Source organism: Carica papaya, chromosome 5 (genome assembly GCF_054855325.1).
Source record: "Carica papaya isolate Zhongbai chromosome 5, ASM5485532v1, whole genome shotgun sequence".
Lineage (NCBI taxonomy): Eukaryota > Viridiplantae > Streptophyta > Magnoliopsida > Brassicales > Caricaceae > Carica > Carica papaya.
The window spans coordinates 30,561,806-30,577,447 of record NC_142313.1 but is presented as its reverse complement, the minus strand read 5'-3'; the positions used below and the strand labels follow the sequence as shown (position 1 = coordinate 30,577,447).

General features: G+C 46.6%; 3 non-coding genes and 28 pseudogenes across 3 annotated transcripts; all 31 read right to left on the bottom strand.

The window, feature by feature from the left end:
• Positions 1 to 394: 394 nt before the first annotated feature.
• LOC148263043 (5S ribosomal RNA) lies at positions 395 to 513 on the bottom strand (annotated as a pseudogene).
• Positions 514 to 719: 206 nt separating this feature from the next.
• LOC148263042 (5S ribosomal RNA) lies at positions 720 to 838 on the bottom strand (annotated as a pseudogene).
• A 209-nt stretch (positions 839 to 1,047) lies between these two features.
• Positions 1,048 to 1,166, bottom strand: LOC148263041 (5S ribosomal RNA; annotated as a pseudogene).
• Positions 1,167 to 2,049: 883 nt separating this feature from the next.
• On the bottom strand, positions 2,050 to 2,168 carry LOC148263040 (5S ribosomal RNA). The gene has a single exon (XR_015820539.1). It is a non-coding gene; the product is annotated as a 5S ribosomal RNA (ribosomal RNA).
• Positions 2,169 to 2,373: 205 nt separating this feature from the next.
• On the bottom strand, positions 2,374 to 2,492 carry LOC148263039 (5S ribosomal RNA; annotated as a pseudogene).
• A 204-nt stretch (positions 2,493 to 2,696) lies between these two features.
• LOC148263038 (5S ribosomal RNA) lies at positions 2,697 to 2,815 on the bottom strand (annotated as a pseudogene).
• A 205-nt stretch (positions 2,816 to 3,020) lies between these two features.
• LOC148263037 (5S ribosomal RNA) lies at positions 3,021 to 3,139 on the bottom strand (annotated as a pseudogene).
• A 205-nt stretch (positions 3,140 to 3,344) lies between these two features.
• Positions 3,345 to 3,463, bottom strand: LOC148263036 (5S ribosomal RNA; annotated as a pseudogene).
• A 559-nt stretch (positions 3,464 to 4,022) lies between these two features.
• Positions 4,023 to 4,141, bottom strand: LOC148263035 (5S ribosomal RNA; annotated as a pseudogene).
• Positions 4,142 to 4,703: 562 nt separating this feature from the next.
• Positions 4,704 to 4,822, bottom strand: LOC148263034 (5S ribosomal RNA; annotated as a pseudogene).
• A 209-nt stretch (positions 4,823 to 5,031) lies between these two features.
• LOC148263033 (5S ribosomal RNA) lies at positions 5,032 to 5,150 on the bottom strand (annotated as a pseudogene).
• A 209-nt stretch (positions 5,151 to 5,359) lies between these two features.
• LOC148263032 (5S ribosomal RNA) lies at positions 5,360 to 5,478 on the bottom strand (annotated as a pseudogene).
• A 563-nt stretch (positions 5,479 to 6,041) lies between these two features.
• Positions 6,042 to 6,160, bottom strand: LOC148263031 (5S ribosomal RNA; annotated as a pseudogene).
• An 883-nt stretch (positions 6,161 to 7,043) lies between these two features.
• LOC148263030 (5S ribosomal RNA) lies at positions 7,044 to 7,162 on the bottom strand (annotated as a pseudogene).
• Positions 7,163 to 7,371: 209 nt separating this feature from the next.
• Positions 7,372 to 7,490, bottom strand: LOC148263029 (5S ribosomal RNA; annotated as a pseudogene).
• Positions 7,491 to 7,693: 203 nt separating this feature from the next.
• LOC148263028 (5S ribosomal RNA) lies at positions 7,694 to 7,811 on the bottom strand (annotated as a pseudogene).
• Positions 7,812 to 8,374: 563 nt separating this feature from the next.
• Positions 8,375 to 8,493, bottom strand: LOC148263027 (5S ribosomal RNA). The gene has a single exon (XR_015820869.1). It is a non-coding gene; the product is annotated as a 5S ribosomal RNA (ribosomal RNA).
• Positions 8,494 to 8,698: 205 nt separating this feature from the next.
• LOC148263026 (5S ribosomal RNA) lies at positions 8,699 to 8,816 on the bottom strand (annotated as a pseudogene).
• Positions 8,817 to 9,374: 558 nt separating this feature from the next.
• LOC148263025 (5S ribosomal RNA) lies at positions 9,375 to 9,493 on the bottom strand (annotated as a pseudogene).
• A 205-nt stretch (positions 9,494 to 9,698) lies between these two features.
• On the bottom strand, positions 9,699 to 9,817 carry LOC148263024 (5S ribosomal RNA; annotated as a pseudogene).
• Positions 9,818 to 10,022: 205 nt separating this feature from the next.
• Positions 10,023 to 10,141, bottom strand: LOC148263023 (5S ribosomal RNA; annotated as a pseudogene).
• A 204-nt stretch (positions 10,142 to 10,345) lies between these two features.
• LOC148263022 (5S ribosomal RNA) lies at positions 10,346 to 10,464 on the bottom strand (annotated as a pseudogene).
• Positions 10,465 to 11,023: 559 nt separating this feature from the next.
• Positions 11,024 to 11,142, bottom strand: LOC148263021 (5S ribosomal RNA; annotated as a pseudogene).
• A 561-nt stretch (positions 11,143 to 11,703) lies between these two features.
• On the bottom strand, positions 11,704 to 11,822 carry LOC148263020 (5S ribosomal RNA; annotated as a pseudogene).
• A 563-nt stretch (positions 11,823 to 12,385) lies between these two features.
• Positions 12,386 to 12,504, bottom strand: LOC148263019 (5S ribosomal RNA). The gene has a single exon (XR_015820940.1). It is a non-coding gene; the product is annotated as a 5S ribosomal RNA (ribosomal RNA).
• Positions 12,505 to 12,713: 209 nt separating this feature from the next.
• On the bottom strand, positions 12,714 to 12,832 carry LOC148263018 (5S ribosomal RNA; annotated as a pseudogene).
• Positions 12,833 to 13,035: 203 nt separating this feature from the next.
• On the bottom strand, positions 13,036 to 13,153 carry LOC148263017 (5S ribosomal RNA; annotated as a pseudogene).
• A 561-nt stretch (positions 13,154 to 13,714) lies between these two features.
• Positions 13,715 to 13,833, bottom strand: LOC148263016 (5S ribosomal RNA; annotated as a pseudogene).
• Positions 13,834 to 14,038: 205 nt separating this feature from the next.
• LOC148263015 (5S ribosomal RNA) lies at positions 14,039 to 14,157 on the bottom strand (annotated as a pseudogene).
• Positions 14,158 to 14,716: 559 nt separating this feature from the next.
• Positions 14,717 to 14,835, bottom strand: LOC148263014 (5S ribosomal RNA; annotated as a pseudogene).
• A 562-nt stretch (positions 14,836 to 15,397) lies between these two features.
• LOC148263013 (5S ribosomal RNA) lies at positions 15,398 to 15,516 on the bottom strand (annotated as a pseudogene).
• Positions 15,517 to 15,642: the final 126 nt, after the last annotated feature.

The following is a 15,642-nucleotide window of genomic DNA, read 5'->3' as shown; positions in this document are numbered from 1 at the left end:
AAGTCGCGCATAACGTCGAAGGAATCATCTGCAAAAAGACGGGTGCAACACGAAGACCTCCCAAGAAAATGGGTGAAATATAAGGACTTCGCAGGAGGTCACCCATCCGAGTACTTTTTTCGCCCAAGCACCCTTAACTGCGGAATTCTGATAGAATTCGTTGCATTAGTGCTGGTATGATCCCTCATGTTTCATTCTGCACTGCAAATACACACACTCTTTCTACTCCCATCCCCCCTCCCGTCATTTGTTTCCTTGTGCGTGCACTCTGCATCTCTCTTTCTCATTCTAATATCAAGCAATATGCCCCGGCACCGTGACTCACCTTTGCAAATGAACCAGCGGTTTATAATTCCATTCACGTGTAACGTCGAACAACCCATCCAAAAAAAAATAGGTGCAACACGAGGGATTCCCAAGTCGTCACCCATCCGAGTACTACGCTCGCCCAAGCACACTTAACTGCGGAGTTCTGATGGGATCCGGAGCTTTAGTGCTGGTAAGATCGCACCTGTTTAATTTCGTGCTGCAAATACATACACTCCTTCTCCTTTCTTCCCCCTCCCGTCATTTGTTTCCTTGTGCGTTCCCACTTCACCTCTCATTCTCGTTTTAATATCGATTAAAATGCCCCTGCTTCTTGACTCACATTTGCGTATAAACCAGTGGACCCTTGTTCCAGTCGTGCGTAACGTCGAACGACCCGTCTGAAAAAAAAATTAGTGCGACACGAGGACTTCCCAATAGGTAACCCATTCGAGTACTACTCTTGCCCAAGCACACTTAACTGCGGAGTTCTGATGGGATCCGGAAGATTAGTGCTGGTATGATCGCCCCTGTTTAATTTCGCGCTGCAAATACATAAACTCCTTCTCCTTTCTTCCCCCTCCCCTCATTTGTTTCCTTGTGCGTGCGCACTGCACCTCTCGTTCTCGTTCAAATATCAAGTAAAATGCCACAGCGCCGTGACTCACATTTGCGAATAAATCTGCGGACCATAGTTAAAGTCGCGCGTAACGTCGAACGGCACATCTGAAAAAGAGAAAATGGGTGTAACACGAGAACTTCCCAGGAGGTAACCCATCATTGTACTACTTTTGGCAAAGCACACTTAACTGCGGAGTTCTGATGGGATCCGGTGCATTTGTGCTGGTGTGACCGCACCTGTTTAATTTCGTGCTGAAAATACATGCACTCCTTCTTCCCTCCCCCCCTCCCGTCATTTGTTTCCTTGTGCGTTCACACTGCACCTCTCCTTCTCGTTCTAATATCGATTAAAATGCCCCTGATTCTTGAGTCACATTTGCGTATAAACAAGCGGACCATAGTTCCAATCGTGCGTAACGTCGAACGACCCATCTAAAAAAAAATTGTTGCGATACGAGGACTTCCCAAGAGGTCACCCATCCGAGTGCTATTCTCTCCCAAGCACACTTAACTGCAGAGTTCTGGTGGGATCCAGTGCATTAGTGCTGGTATGATGCCACTTGTTTAATTTTGCGCTTCAAATACATACACTCCTTCTCTTTTCTTCCTCATCCCGTCATTTGTTTCCTTGTACGTGCGCACTGCACCTCCCGTACTCGTTCTAATATCAAGTAAAATGCCACGGTGCCGTGACTCACATTTGCGAATAAACCTACGGACCATAAATCAAGTCGCGCGTAACTTCGAAAGAATCATCTGCAAAAAGACGGGTGCAACACGAGGACCTCCCAAGAAAATGGGTGAAATATAAGGACTTCACAGGAGGTCACCCATCCGAGTACTTTTCTCGCCCAAGCACCCTTAACCGCGGAGTTCTGATAGAATCCGTTGCATTAGTGCTGGTATGATCCCTCATGTTTCATTCTGCACTGCAAATACATACACTCTTTCTCCTTCCATCCCACCTCCCGTCATTTGTTTCCTTGTGCGTGCACTCTGCATCTCTCTTTCTCGTTCTAATATCAAGTAATATACCCCGGCACCGTGACTCACCTTTGCAAATGAACCAGCAGTTTATAATTCCATTCGCGCGTAATGTCGAACAACCCATCCGAAAAAAATTAGGTGCAACACGACGGCTTCCCAAGTGGTTACCCATCCGAGTACTACCCTCGCCCAAGCACACTTAACTGCAGAGTTCTGATGGGATCCGGAGCTTTAGTGCTGGTATGATCGCACCTGTTTAATTTTGCGCTGCAAATACATACACTCTTTCTCCTTTCTTCACCCTCCTGTCATTTGTTTCCTTGTGCGTTCACACTTCACCTCTCATTCTCGTTCTAATATCGATTAAAATGCTCCTGCTTCTTGACTCACATTTGCGTATAAACCAGCGGACCCTAGTTCCAGACGCGCGTAACGTTGAACGACCCGTCTGAAAAAAAATTGGTACGACACGAGGACTTCCTAGGAGGTCACCCATCTGAGTGCTAATCTCGCCCAATCACACTTCACTGCGGAGTTCTGATGGGATCCGGTGCATTAGTGCTGGTATGATCGCACCTCTTTAATTTTGCGCCGCAAATACATAAACTCATTCTCCTTTCTTCCCCTCCCGTCATTTGTTTCCTTGTGCGTGCGCGCTGCACCTCCCGTGCTCGTTCTAATATCAAGTAAAATGCTACGGTGCCGTGACTCACATTTGTGAATAAACTTGAGGACCATAATTAAAGTCGCGCGTATCGTCGAAAGAATCATCTGCAAAAAAATGGGTGCAACACGAGGACTTCACAAGTGGCCACCCATCCGAGTACTACTCTCGCCCAAGCACACTTAACTGCGGAGTCATGATGGGATCTGTTACATTAGTGCTGGTATGATCGCACCTGATTAATTTCGCACTGTAAATACATAAACTCCTTCTCCTTTCTTCCACCTCCCGTCATTTGTTTCCTTGTGCGTTCACACTGCACCTCTCCTTCTCGTTCTAATATCGATTTAAATGCCCCTGCTTCTTGACTCACATTTGCGTATAAACCAACGGACCCTAGTTCCAGTCGCGCGTAACGTCGAACAACCCGTCTGAAAAAAAATTGGTGCGACACGAGGACTTCCCAGGAGGTCACCCATCCGAGTACTACTCACGCCTAAGCACACTTAACTGCGAAGTTCTGATGGGATCCAGTGCATTAGTGCTGGTATGATCGCACCCGTTTAATTCAACGCTGCAAATATATAAACTCCTTCTCCTTTCTTCCCCCTCCCGTCATTTGTTTCCTTGTGCGTTCACACTTCACCTCTCATTCTCGTTTTAATATCGATAAAAATGCCCCTGCTTCTTGACTCACATTTGCGTATAAACCAGCGGACCCTAGTTCCAGACACGCGTAACGTCGAACGACCCGTCTGAAAAAAAATTGGTGCGACACGAGGACTTCCCAGGAAGTCACCCATCCGAGTACTAATCTCGCCAAAGCACACTTCACTTCGGAGTTCTGATGGGATCCGGTGCATTAGTGCTGGTATGATCGCACCTGTTTAATTTCGCACTGCAAATACATAAACTCTTTCCCCTTTCTTCCCCCTCCCGTCATTTGTTTCCTTGTGCTTGCGCACTACACCTCCCGTTCTCGTTCTAATATCAAGTAAAATGTTACAGCGTCGTGACTCACATTGGCGAATAAACCTGAGGACCATAATTCAAGTCGCGCGTAACGTCGAAAGAATCATCTGCAAAAAAATGGGTGCAACACGAGGACTTCACAAGAAAATGGGTGAAATATAAGGACTTCGTAGGAGGTAACCCACGCAAGTACTACTCTCGCCCAAGCACCCTTACCTACGGAGTTCTGATAGAATCTGTTGCATTAGTGCTGGTATGATCGCACCTGTTTCATTTCGTGCTTAAAATACATACACTCCTTCTCCTTCCCTCCCCCTCCCATCAATTGTTTCCTTGTGCGTTCACACTGCACCTCTCCTTCTCGTTCTAATATTGATTTAAATGCCCTTGCTTCTTGACTCACATTTGCGTATAAACCAGCGTACCCTAGTTCCCGTCGCGCGTAACGTCGAACGACCCGTCTGAAAAAAAATTGGTGCGACACAGGGATTTCCCAGGAGGTCACCCATCCGGGTACTACTCTCGCCCAAGCACACTTAACTGTGGAGTTCTGATGGGATCTGGTGCATTAGTGCTGGTATGATCGCACCCGTATAATTTAGCGCTGCAAATACATAAACTCCTTCTCCTTTCTTCCCCCTCCCGTCATTTGTTTCCTTGTGCGTGCGCACTGCACCTCCCGTGCTCGTTCTAATATCAAGTAAAATGTTACGGTGCCGTGACTCACATTTGTGAATAAACCTGAGGACCATAATTCAAGTTGCGCGTATCGTCGAAAGAATCATCTGCAAAAAAATGGGTGCAACACGAGGACTTCCTAAGAAAATGGGTGAGATATAAGGACTTGGCAGGAGGTCACCAATGCTAGTGCTACTCTCGCCCAAGCACCCTTAACTTGCAGAGTTCTGATAGAATCCGTTGCATTGGTGCTGGTATGATGACTCATCTTTCATTCTGCGCTGCAAATACATACACTTTTTCTCCCTCCATCCCCCCTCCCGTCATTTGTTTCCTTGTGCGTGCACTCTGCATCTCTCCTTCTCGTTCTAATATCGATTAAAATGCCCCTGCTTCTTGACTCACATTTGCGTATAAACCAGTGGACCCTATTTTCAGTCGCGCGTGACGTCGAACGACCCGTCTGAAAAAAAAATTAGTGCGATACGAGGAATTCCCAGGAGGTCACACATCCGAGTACTACTCTCGCCAAAGAACATTTAACTGCGGAGTTCTGATGGGATCCGGTGCATTAGTGCTGATATTATCGCAACTGTTTAATTTCGCGCTGCAAATACATAAACTCCTTCTCCTTTCTTCCCCCTCCCGTCATTTGTTTCCTTGTGCGTGCGCACTGCACCTCTCGTTCTCGTTCAAATATCAAGTAAAATGCCACGACGCCATGACTCACATTTGCGAATAAATCTGCGGACCATAATTAAAGTCGCATGTAATGTCGAACGGCACATCTGTAAAAAAGAAAATGGGTGCAACACGAGGGCTTCCCAGGTGGTCAACCATCCGAGTACTACCCTCGCCCAAGCACACTTAACTGCGGAGTTTTGATGGGATTCGGAGCTTTAGTGCTGGTATGATCGCACCTGTTTAATTTCGCGCTGCAAATACATAAACTCCTTCTCCTTTCTTCCCCCTCCCATCATTCGTTTCCTTGTGCGTGCGCACTGCACCTCTCGTTCTCGTTCAAATATCAAGTAAAATGCCACGACGCCGTGACTCACATTTGCGAATAAATCTGCGGACCATAAATAAAGTCGCGCGTAATGTCGAACGGCACATCTGTAAAAAAGGAAATGGGTGCAACACGAGGGCTTCCCAGGTGGTCAACCATCCGAGTACTACCCTCGCCCAAGCACACTTAACTGCGGAGTTTTGATGGGATTCGGAGCTTTAGTGCTGGTATGATCGCACCTGTTTAATTTCGCGCTTCAAATACATACACTCCTTCTCCTTTCTTCCCACTCCCGTCATTTGTTTCCTTGTGCGTTCACACTTCACCTCTCATTCTCGTTCTAATATCGATTAAAATGCCCCTACTTCTTGACTCACATTTTCGTATAAACCAGCGGACCCTAGTTCCAGATGCGCGTAACGTCGAACGACCCGTCTGAAAAAAAATTGGTGCGACACGAGGACTTCACAAGAAAATGGGTGAAATATAAGGACTTCGCAGGAGGTAACCCATGCTAGTACTACTCTCGCCCAAGAACCCTTACCTACGGAGTTCTGATAGAATCCGTTGCATTAGTGCTGGTATGATCGCACCTGTTTCATTTCGTGCTGAAAATACATACACTCCTTCTCCTTCCCTCCCCATCCCATCAATTGTTTCCTTGTGCGTTCACACTGCACCTCTCGTTCTCGTTCAAATATCAAGTAAAATGCCACGGCGCCGTGACTCACATTTGCGAATAAATCTGCGGACCATAATTAAAGTCGCGCGTAACGTCGAACGGCACATCTGAAAAAAGAAAAATGGGTGCAACACGAGAACTTCCCAGGAGGTAACCCATCATTGTACTACTTTCGCCAAAGCATACTTACCTGCGGAGTTCTGATGGGATCCGGTGCATTTGTGATGGTGTGACCGCACCTGTTTAATTTCGTGCTGAAAATACATACACTCCTTCTTCCCTCCCCACCTCCCATCATTTGTTTCCTTGTGCGTTCACACTGCACCTCTCCTTCTCGTTCTAATATCGATTAAAATGCCCCTTTTTCTTAACTCACATTTGCGTATAAACCAGCGGACCATAATTCCAGTCGCGCGTAACGTCGAACGACCCATCTGAAAAAAAATTTTTGCGATATGAGGACTTCCAAGAGGTCACCCATCCGAGCACAACTCTCGCCCAAGCACCCTTAACTGCAGAGTTCTGATGGGATCCAGTGCATTAGTTCTGGTATGATGCAACTTGTTTAATTTTGCGCTTCAAATACATACACTCCTTCTCTTTTCTTCCTCCTCCCGTCATTTGTTTCCTTGTGCATGCGCACTGCACCTACCGTGCTCGTTCTAATATCAAGTAAAATGCTACGGTGCCATGACTCACATTTGCGAATAAACATGAGGATCATAATTCAAGTCGCGCGTATCGTCGAAAGAATCATCTGCAAAAAAATGGGTGCAACACGAGGACTTCCTAAGAAAATGGGTGAAATATAAGGACTTCGCAGGAGGTCACCCATCCAAGTGCTACTCTCGCCCAAGCACCCTTAACTTGCGGGTTCTGATAGAATCCGTTGCATTGGTGCTGGTATGATTGCTCATGTTTCATTCTGCGCTGCAAATACGTACACTTTTTCTCCCTCCATCCCCCCTCCCGTCATTTGTTTCCTTGTGCGTGCACTCTGCATCTCTCCTTCTCGTTCTAATATCGATTAAAATGCCCCTGCTTCTTGACTCACATTTGCGTATAAACCAGTGGACCCTAGTTCCAGTCGCGCGTAACGTCGAACGACTCGTCTGAAAAAAAAATTAGTGCGACACGAGGACTTCCCAGGAGGTAACCCATCCGAGTACTACTCTCGCCCAAGCACACTTAACTGCGGAGTTTTGATGTGATCCGGTGCATTAGTGTTGGTATGATCGCACCTGTTTAATTTCGCGCTGCAAATACATAAACTCCTTCTCCTTTCTTTCCCCTCCCGTCATTTGTTTCCTTGTGCCTGCGCACTGCATCTCTCGTTCTCGTTCAAATATCAAGTAAAATGCCACGGCGCCGTCACTCACATTTGCGAATAAATCTGCGGACCATAATTAAAGTCGCGAGTAACGTCGAACGTCACATCTGAAAAAAAAAAAATGGGTGCAACACGAGAACTTCCCAGGAGGTAACCCATCATTGTACTACTTTCGCCAAAGCAAACTTAACTGCGGAGTTCTGATGGCATCTGGTGCATTTGTGCTGGTGTGACCGCACCTGCTTAATTTCGTGCTGAAAATACATACACTCCCTCTTCCCTCCCCCCTCCCATCATTTGTTTCCTTGTGCGTTCACACTGCACCTCTCCTTCTCGTTCTAATATCGACTAAAATGTCCCTGATTCTTGACTCACATTTGCGTATAAACCAGCAGACCATAGTTCCAGTCGCGCGTAACGTCGAACGACTTATCTGAAAAAAAAATTTTGCGATACGAGAACTTCCCAAGAGGTCACCCATCCGAGTACTACTCTCCCCCAAGCACACTTAACTGCAGAGTTCTGATGGGATCCAGTGTATTAGTGCTGGTATGATGCCACTTGTTTAATTTTGCGCTTCAAATACATACACTCCTTCTCTTTTCTTCATCCTCCCGTCATTTGTTTCCTTGTGCGTGCGTACTGCACCTCCCGTACTCGTTCTAATATCAAGTAAAATGTCACGGCGCCGTGACTAACATTTGCGAATAAACCTGCGGACCATAAATCAAGTCGCGCGTAACGTCGAAAGAATCATCTGCAAAAAGATGGGTGCAACACGAGGAGCTCCCAAGAAAATGGGTGAAATATAAGGATTTCGCAGGAGGTCACCCATCCGAGTACTTTTCTCGCCCAAGCACCCTTAACTGCGGAGTTCTGATAGAATCCGTTGCATTAGTGCTGGTATGATCCCTCATGATTCATTCTGCACTGCAAATACATACACTCTTTCTCCTCCCATCCCCCCTCCCGTCATTTGTTTCCTTGTGCATGCACTCTGTATCTCTCTTTCTCGTTCTAATATCAAGTAATATGCCCTGGCACCGTGACTCACCTTTGCAAATGAACCAGCGGTTTATAATTCCATTCGCGCGTAACGTCGAACAACCCATCCGAAAAAAAAAATAGGTGCAACACGAGGGCTTCCCAGGTGGACACCCATCCGAGTACTACTCTCGCCCAAGCACACTTAACTGCGGAGTTCTGATGGGATCCGGAGCTTTAGTGCTGGTATGATCGCACCTGTTTAATTTCGCGTTGCAAATACATACACTCGTTCTCCTTTCTTCCCCCTCCCATCATTTATTTCCTTGTGCGTTCACACTTCACCTCTCATTCTCGTTCTAATATCGATTAAAATTCCCCTGCTTCTTGACTCACATTTGCGTATAAACTAGTGGACCCTAGTTCCAGACGCGCGTAACGTCGAACGACCCGTCTGAAAAAAAATTGGTGCGACACGAGGACTTCGCAAGAGGTCAACCATCCGAGTACTAATCTCGCCAAGCACACTTAACTGCGGGGTTCTGATGGGATCCGGGGCTTTAGTGCTGGTATGATCGCACCGGTTTAGTTTCGCACTGCAAATACATACACTCCTTCTCCTTTCTTTCCCCTCTCGTCTTTTGTTTCCTTGTGCGTTCACACTTCACCTCTCATTCTCGTTCTAATATCGATTAAAATGCCCCTGTTTCTTGACTCATATTTGCGTATAAACCAGGGACCCTAGTTCAAAACGAGGGTAACGTCGAACGACCCGTCTGAAAAAAAATTGGTGCGATACGAGGACTTCACAAGAAAATGGGTGAAATATAAGGACTTCGCAGGAGGTAACCCATGCTAGTACTACTCTCGCCCAAGCACCCTTACCTACGGAGTTCTGATAGAATCTGTTGCATTAGTGCTGGTATGATCGCACCTGTTTCATTTCGTGCTGAAAATACGTACACTCCTTCTCCTTCCCTCCCCCTCGCATCAATTGTTTCCTTGTGCGTTCACACTGCACCTCTCATTCTCGTTCTAATATCGATTAAAATGCCCCTTCTTCTTGACTCACATTTGCGTATAAACCAGCGGACCCTAGTTCTAGTCGTGCATAACGTCGAACGACCCGTCTGAAAAAAAATTGGTGCGACACGAGGACTTCCCAGGAGGTCAACCATCCGAGTACTACTCTCGCCCAAGCACACTTAACTGCGGAGTTCTGAAGGGATCCAGGGCTTTAGTGCTGGTATGATCGCACCAGTTTAGTTTCGCGCTGCAAATACATACACTCCTTCTCCTTTCTTCCCCCTCCCGTCATTTGTTTCCTTGTGCGTGCGCACTGCACCTCCCGTGCTCGTTTTAATATCAAGTAAAATCCTACGACGCCGTGACTCACATTTGCGAATAAACCTGAGGACCAAAATTTAAGTCGCGCATAACGTCGAAAGAATCATCTGCAAAAAAATGGGTGCAACACGAGGACTTCCCAAGTGGTCACCCATCCGAGTACTACTTTCGCCCAAGCACACTTAACTGCAGAGTTATGATGGGATTGGTTGCATTAGTGCTGGTATGATCGCACCTGTTTAATTTCGCTCTGCTAATACATAAACTCCTTCTCCTTTCTTCCCCCTCCCGTCATTTGTTTCCTTGTGCGTGCACTCTGCATCTCTCTTTCTCGTTCTAATATCAAGTAATATGCCCCGGCACCGTGACTCACCTTTGCAAATGAACCAGTGGTTTATAATTCCATTCGCGCGTAACGTCGAACAACCCATCCAAAAAAAAATAGGTGTAACACGAGGGCTTCCCAAGTGGTCACCCATCCAAGTGCTACTCTCGCACAAGCACACTTAACTGCGGAGTTCTGATGGGATCCGGAGCTTTAGTGCTGGTATGATCGCACCTGTTTAATTTCGCACTGTAAATACATACACTCATTCTCCTTTCTTCCCCCTCCCGTCAGTTATTTCCTTGTGCGTTCACACTTCACCTCTCATTCTCGTTCTAATATCGATTAAAATGCCCCTGCTTCTTGACTCACATTTGCGTATAAACCAGCGGACCCTAGTTCCAGACGCGTGTAACGTCGAACGACCCGTCTGAAAAAAATTGGTGCGACACGAGGACTTCCCGGGAGGTCACCCATCCGAGTACTAATCTCGCCCAAGCACACATAACTGCGGAGTTCTGATGGGATCCGGTGCATTAGTGCTGGTGTGATCGCACCTGTTTAATTTCGCGCTGCAAATACATAAACTCATTCCCCTTTCTTCCACCTCCCGTCATTTGTTTCCTTGTGCGTGCGCACTGCACCTCCCGTTCTCGTTCTAATATCAAGTAAAATGCCACGGGGCCGTGACTCACATTTGCGAATAAACCTGAGGACCATAATTCAAGTCGCGCGTAACGTCGAAAGAATCATCTGCAAAAAAATGGGTGCAACACGAGGACTTAACAAGAAAATGGGTGAAATATAAAGACTTCACAGGAGGTAACCCATGGTAGTACTACTCTCGCCCAAGCACCCTTACCTACGGAGTTCTGATAGAATCCGTTACATTAGTGCTGGTATGATCCCTCATGTTTCATTTCGTGCTGAAAATACATACACTCTTTCTCCTTCCCTCCCCCTCCCATCAATTGTTTCCTTTTGCGTTCACACTGCACCTCTCCTTCTCGTTCTAATATCGATTAAAATGCCCTTGCTTCTTGACTCACATTTGCGTATAAACCAGCGGACCCTAGTTCCAGTCGCGCGTAACGTCGAACGACCCGTCTGAAAAAAAATTAGTGCAACACGAGGACTTCCCAGGAGGTCACCCATCCTAGTACTACTCTCGCCCAAGCACACTTAACTGCGAAGTTCTGATGGGATCCGGTTCATTAGTGCTGGTATGATCGCACCCATTTAATATTGCGCTGCAAATACATAAACTCCGTCTCCTTTCTTTCCCCTCCCGTCATTTGTTTCCTTGTGCGTGCGCACTGTACCTCCCGTGCTCGTTCTAATATCAAGTAAAATGCTACGGTGCCGTGACTCACATTTGCGAATAAACCTGAGGACCATAATTCAAATCGCGCGTATCGTCGAAAGAATCATCTGCAAAAAAATGGGTGCAACACGAGGACTTCCTAAGAAAATGGGTGAAATATAAGGACTTCGCTAGAGGTCACCCATCCTAGTGCTACTCTCGCCCAAGCACCCTTAACTTGCGGAGTTCTGATAGAATCCGTTGTATTGGTGCTGGTATGATTGCTCATGTTTCATTCTGCGCTCCGAATACATACACTTTTTCTCCCTCCATCCCCCCTCCCATCATTTGTTTCCTTGTGCGTGCACTCTGCATCTCTCCTTCTCGTTCTAATATCGATTAAAATGTCTCTGCTTCTTGACTCACATTTGCGTATAAACCACCGGACCCTAGTTCCAATCGCGCGTAACGTCGAACGACCCGTCTGAAAAAAAATATGTGCGACACGAGGACTTCCCAAGAGGTTACCCATCCGAGTACTACTCTCACCCAAGCACACTTAACTGCGGAGTTCTGATGGAATCCGATGCATTAATGCTGGTATGATCGCACCCGTTTAATTCCGCGCTGCAAATACATAAACTCCTTCTTCTTTCTTCCCCCTCCCATCATTTATTTCCTTGTGCGTGCGCACTGCACCTCCTGTGCTCGTTCTAATATCAAGTAAAATGCTACGGTGCCGTGACTCACATTTGCGAATAAACTTAAGGACCATAATTAAAGTCGCGCGTATCGTCGAAAGAATCATCTGCAAAAAAATGGGTGCAACACGAGGACTTCCTGAGAAAATGGGTGAAATATAAGGACTTCGCAGGAGGTCACCCATCCTAGTGCTACTCTCGCCCAAGCACCCTTAACTTGCGGAGTTCTGATAGAATCCATTGCATTGGTGCTAGTATGATTGCTCATGTTTCATTCTACGCTGCAAATACATACACTTTTTTTCCCTCCATCCCTCCTCCCGTCATTTGTTTCCTTGTGCGTGCACTCTGCATCTCTCCTTCTCGTTCTAATATCGATTAAAATGCCCCTGCTTCTTGACTCACATTTGCGTATAAACCAGTGGACCCTAGTTCCAGTCGCGCGTAACGTCGAACGACCCGTCTGAAAAAAAAAATTAGTGCGACACGAGGACTTCCCACGAGGTCACCCATCCGAGTACTACTCTCGCCCAAGCACACTTATCTGCGGAGTTCTGATGGGATCCGGTGCATTAGTGCTGGTATGATCACACCAGTTTAATTTCGCGCTGCAAATACATAAACTCCTTCCCCTTTCTTCCCCCTCCCGTCATTTGTTTCCTTGTGCGTGCGTACTGCACCTCTCGTTCTCGTTCAAATATCAAGTAAAATGTCACGGCGCCGTGACTCACATTTGCGAATAAATCTGCGGACCATAATTAAAGTCACGCGTAACGTCGAACGGCACATCTGAAAAAAAGAAAATGGGTGCAACACCAGAACTTCCCATGAGGTAACCCATCATTGTACAACTTTCGCCAAAGCACACTTAACTGCGGAGTTCTGATGGGATCCCGTGCATTTGTGCTGGTGTGACCGCACCTGTTTAATTTCGTGCTGAAAATACATACACTCCTTCTTCCCTCCCCCCTCCCATCATTTGTTTCCTTATGCGTTCACACTGCACCTGTCCTTCTCGTTCTAATATCGATAAAAATGCCCCTGATTTTTTACTCTCATTTGCATATAAACCAGCGGACCATAGTTCCAGTCGCGCGTAACGTCGAACGACCCATCTGAAAAAAAATTGTTGCGATACGAGGACTTCCCAAGTGGTCACCCATCCGAGTACTACTTTCGCCCAGGCACACTTAACTGCAGAGTTCTGATGGGATCCAGTGCATTAGTGCTGCTATGATGCCACTTGTTTAATTTTGCGCTGCAAATACATACACTCCTTCTCTTTTCTTCCTCCTCCCGTCATTTGTTCCCTTGTGCGTGCGCACTGCACCTCCCGTACTCGTTCCAATATCAAGTAAAACGCCACGGCGCCGTGACTCAAATTTGCAAATAAACCTGCGGACCAAAAATTAAGTCACGCGTAACGTCGAAAGAATCATCTGCAAAAAGATGAATGCAACACGAGGACCTCCCAAGATAATGGGTGAAATATAAGGACTTCGCAGGAGGTCACCCATCCGAGTACTTTTTTCGCCCAAGCACCCTTAACTGCGGAGTTCTGATAGAATCCGTTGCATTAGTGCTGGTATGATCCCTCATATTTCATTCTGCACTGTAAATACATACACTCTTTCTCCTTCCATCCCCCCTCCCGTCATTTGTTTCCTTGTGCGTGCACTCTGCATCTCTCTTTCTCGTTCTAATATCAAGTAATATGCCCCGGCACCATGACTCACCTTTGCAAATGAACCAGCGGATTATAATTCCATTCGCGCATAACGTCGAACAACCCATCCGAAAAAAAATAGGTGCAACACGAGGGCTTCCCAGGTGGTCAACCATCTGAGTAATACCCTCGCCCAAGCACACTTAACTGCGGAGCTCTGATGGGATCCGGGGCTTTAGTGTTGGTATGATCGTACCTGTTTAATTTCGCGCTGCAAATACATACACTCCTTCTCCTTTCTTCCCCCTCCCATCATTTGTTTCCTTGTGCGTTAACACTTCACCTCTCATTCTCGTTCTAATATCGATTAAAATGCCCCTGCTTATTGACTCACATTTGCGTATAAACCAGCGCACCCTAGTTCCATATGCGCCTAACGTCGAACGACCCGTCTGAAAAAAAATTGGTGCGAGACGAGGACTACCCATGAGGTCACCCATCCGAGTACTAATCTTGCCCAAGCACACTTAACTACGGAGTTCTGATGGGATCCGGTGCAATAGTGCTGGTATGATCGCACCCATTTAATTTTGCGCTACAATTACATAAACTCATTCCCCTTTCTTCCCCCTCCCGTCATTTGTTTCCTTGTGCGTGCGCACTGCACCTCCCGTTCTCGTTCTAATATCAAGTAAAATGCCACGGCGCCGTGACTCACATTTGCGAATAAACCTGAGGACCATAATTCAAGTCGCGCGTAACGTCAAAAGAATCATCAGCAAAAAAATGGGTGCAACACGATGACTTCACAAGAAAATGGGTGAAATATAAGGACTTCGCAGGAGGTAACCCATGTTAGTACTACTCTCGCCAAAACACCCTTACCTACGGAGTTCTGATAGAATCCGTTGCATTAGTGCTGGTATGATCGCACCTGTTTCATTTCTTGCTGAAAATACATACACTCCTTCTCCTTCCCTCCCCCTCCCATCAATTGTTTCCTTGTGCGTTCACACTGCACCTCTCCTTCTCGTTCTAATATCGATTAAAATGCCCCTGCTTCTTGACTCACATTTGCGTATAAACCAGCAGACCATAGTTCCAGTCGCACGTAACGTCGAACGACCCGTCTGAAAAAAAATTGGTGCGACACGAGGACTTCCCAGGAGGTCACCAATCCGAGTACTACTCTCGCCAAAGCACACTTAACTGCGGAGTTCTGATGGGATCCGGTGCATTAGTGCTGGTATGATCTCACCTGTTTAATTTTGCGCTGCAAATACATAAACTCTTTCCCCTTTCTTCCCCCTCCCGTCATTTGTTTCCTTGTGCGTGCGCACTGCACCTCCCGTTCTCGTTCTAATATAAAGTAAAATGTTACGGTGCCGTGACTCACATTTGCGAATAAACCTGAGGACCATAATTCAAGTCGCACGTATCGTCGAAAGAATCATCTGCAAAAAAATGGGTGGAACACGAGGACTTCCTAAGAAAATGGGTGAAATATAAGGACTTCACAGGAGGTCACCCATGCTAGTGCTACTCTCGCCCAAGCACCCTTAACTTGCGGTGTTCTGATAGAATTCGTTGCATTGGTGCTAGTATGATTGCTCATGTTTCATTCTACGCTACAAAAACATACACTTTTTCTCCCTCCATCCCCCCTCCCGTCATTTGTTTCTTTGTGCGTGCACTCTGCATCTCTCCTTCTCGTTCTAATATCGATTAAAATGCCCTTGCTTCTTGATTCACATTTGCGTATAAACCAGTGGACCCTAGTTCCAGTCGCGCGTAACGTCTAACGATCCATCTGAAAAAAAAATTAGTGCGACACGAGGACTTCCCAAGAGGTCACCCATTCGAGTACTACTCTCGCCCATGCACACTTAACTGCGGAGTTCTGATGGGATCTGGTGCATTAGTGCTGGTATGATCGCACCTGTTTAATTTTGCGCTGCAAATACATAAACTCCTTCTCCTTTCTTCCCCCTCCCGTCATTTGTTTCCTTGCGCGTGCACACTGCACCTCTCGTTCTCGTTCAAATATCAAGTAAAATACCACGACAC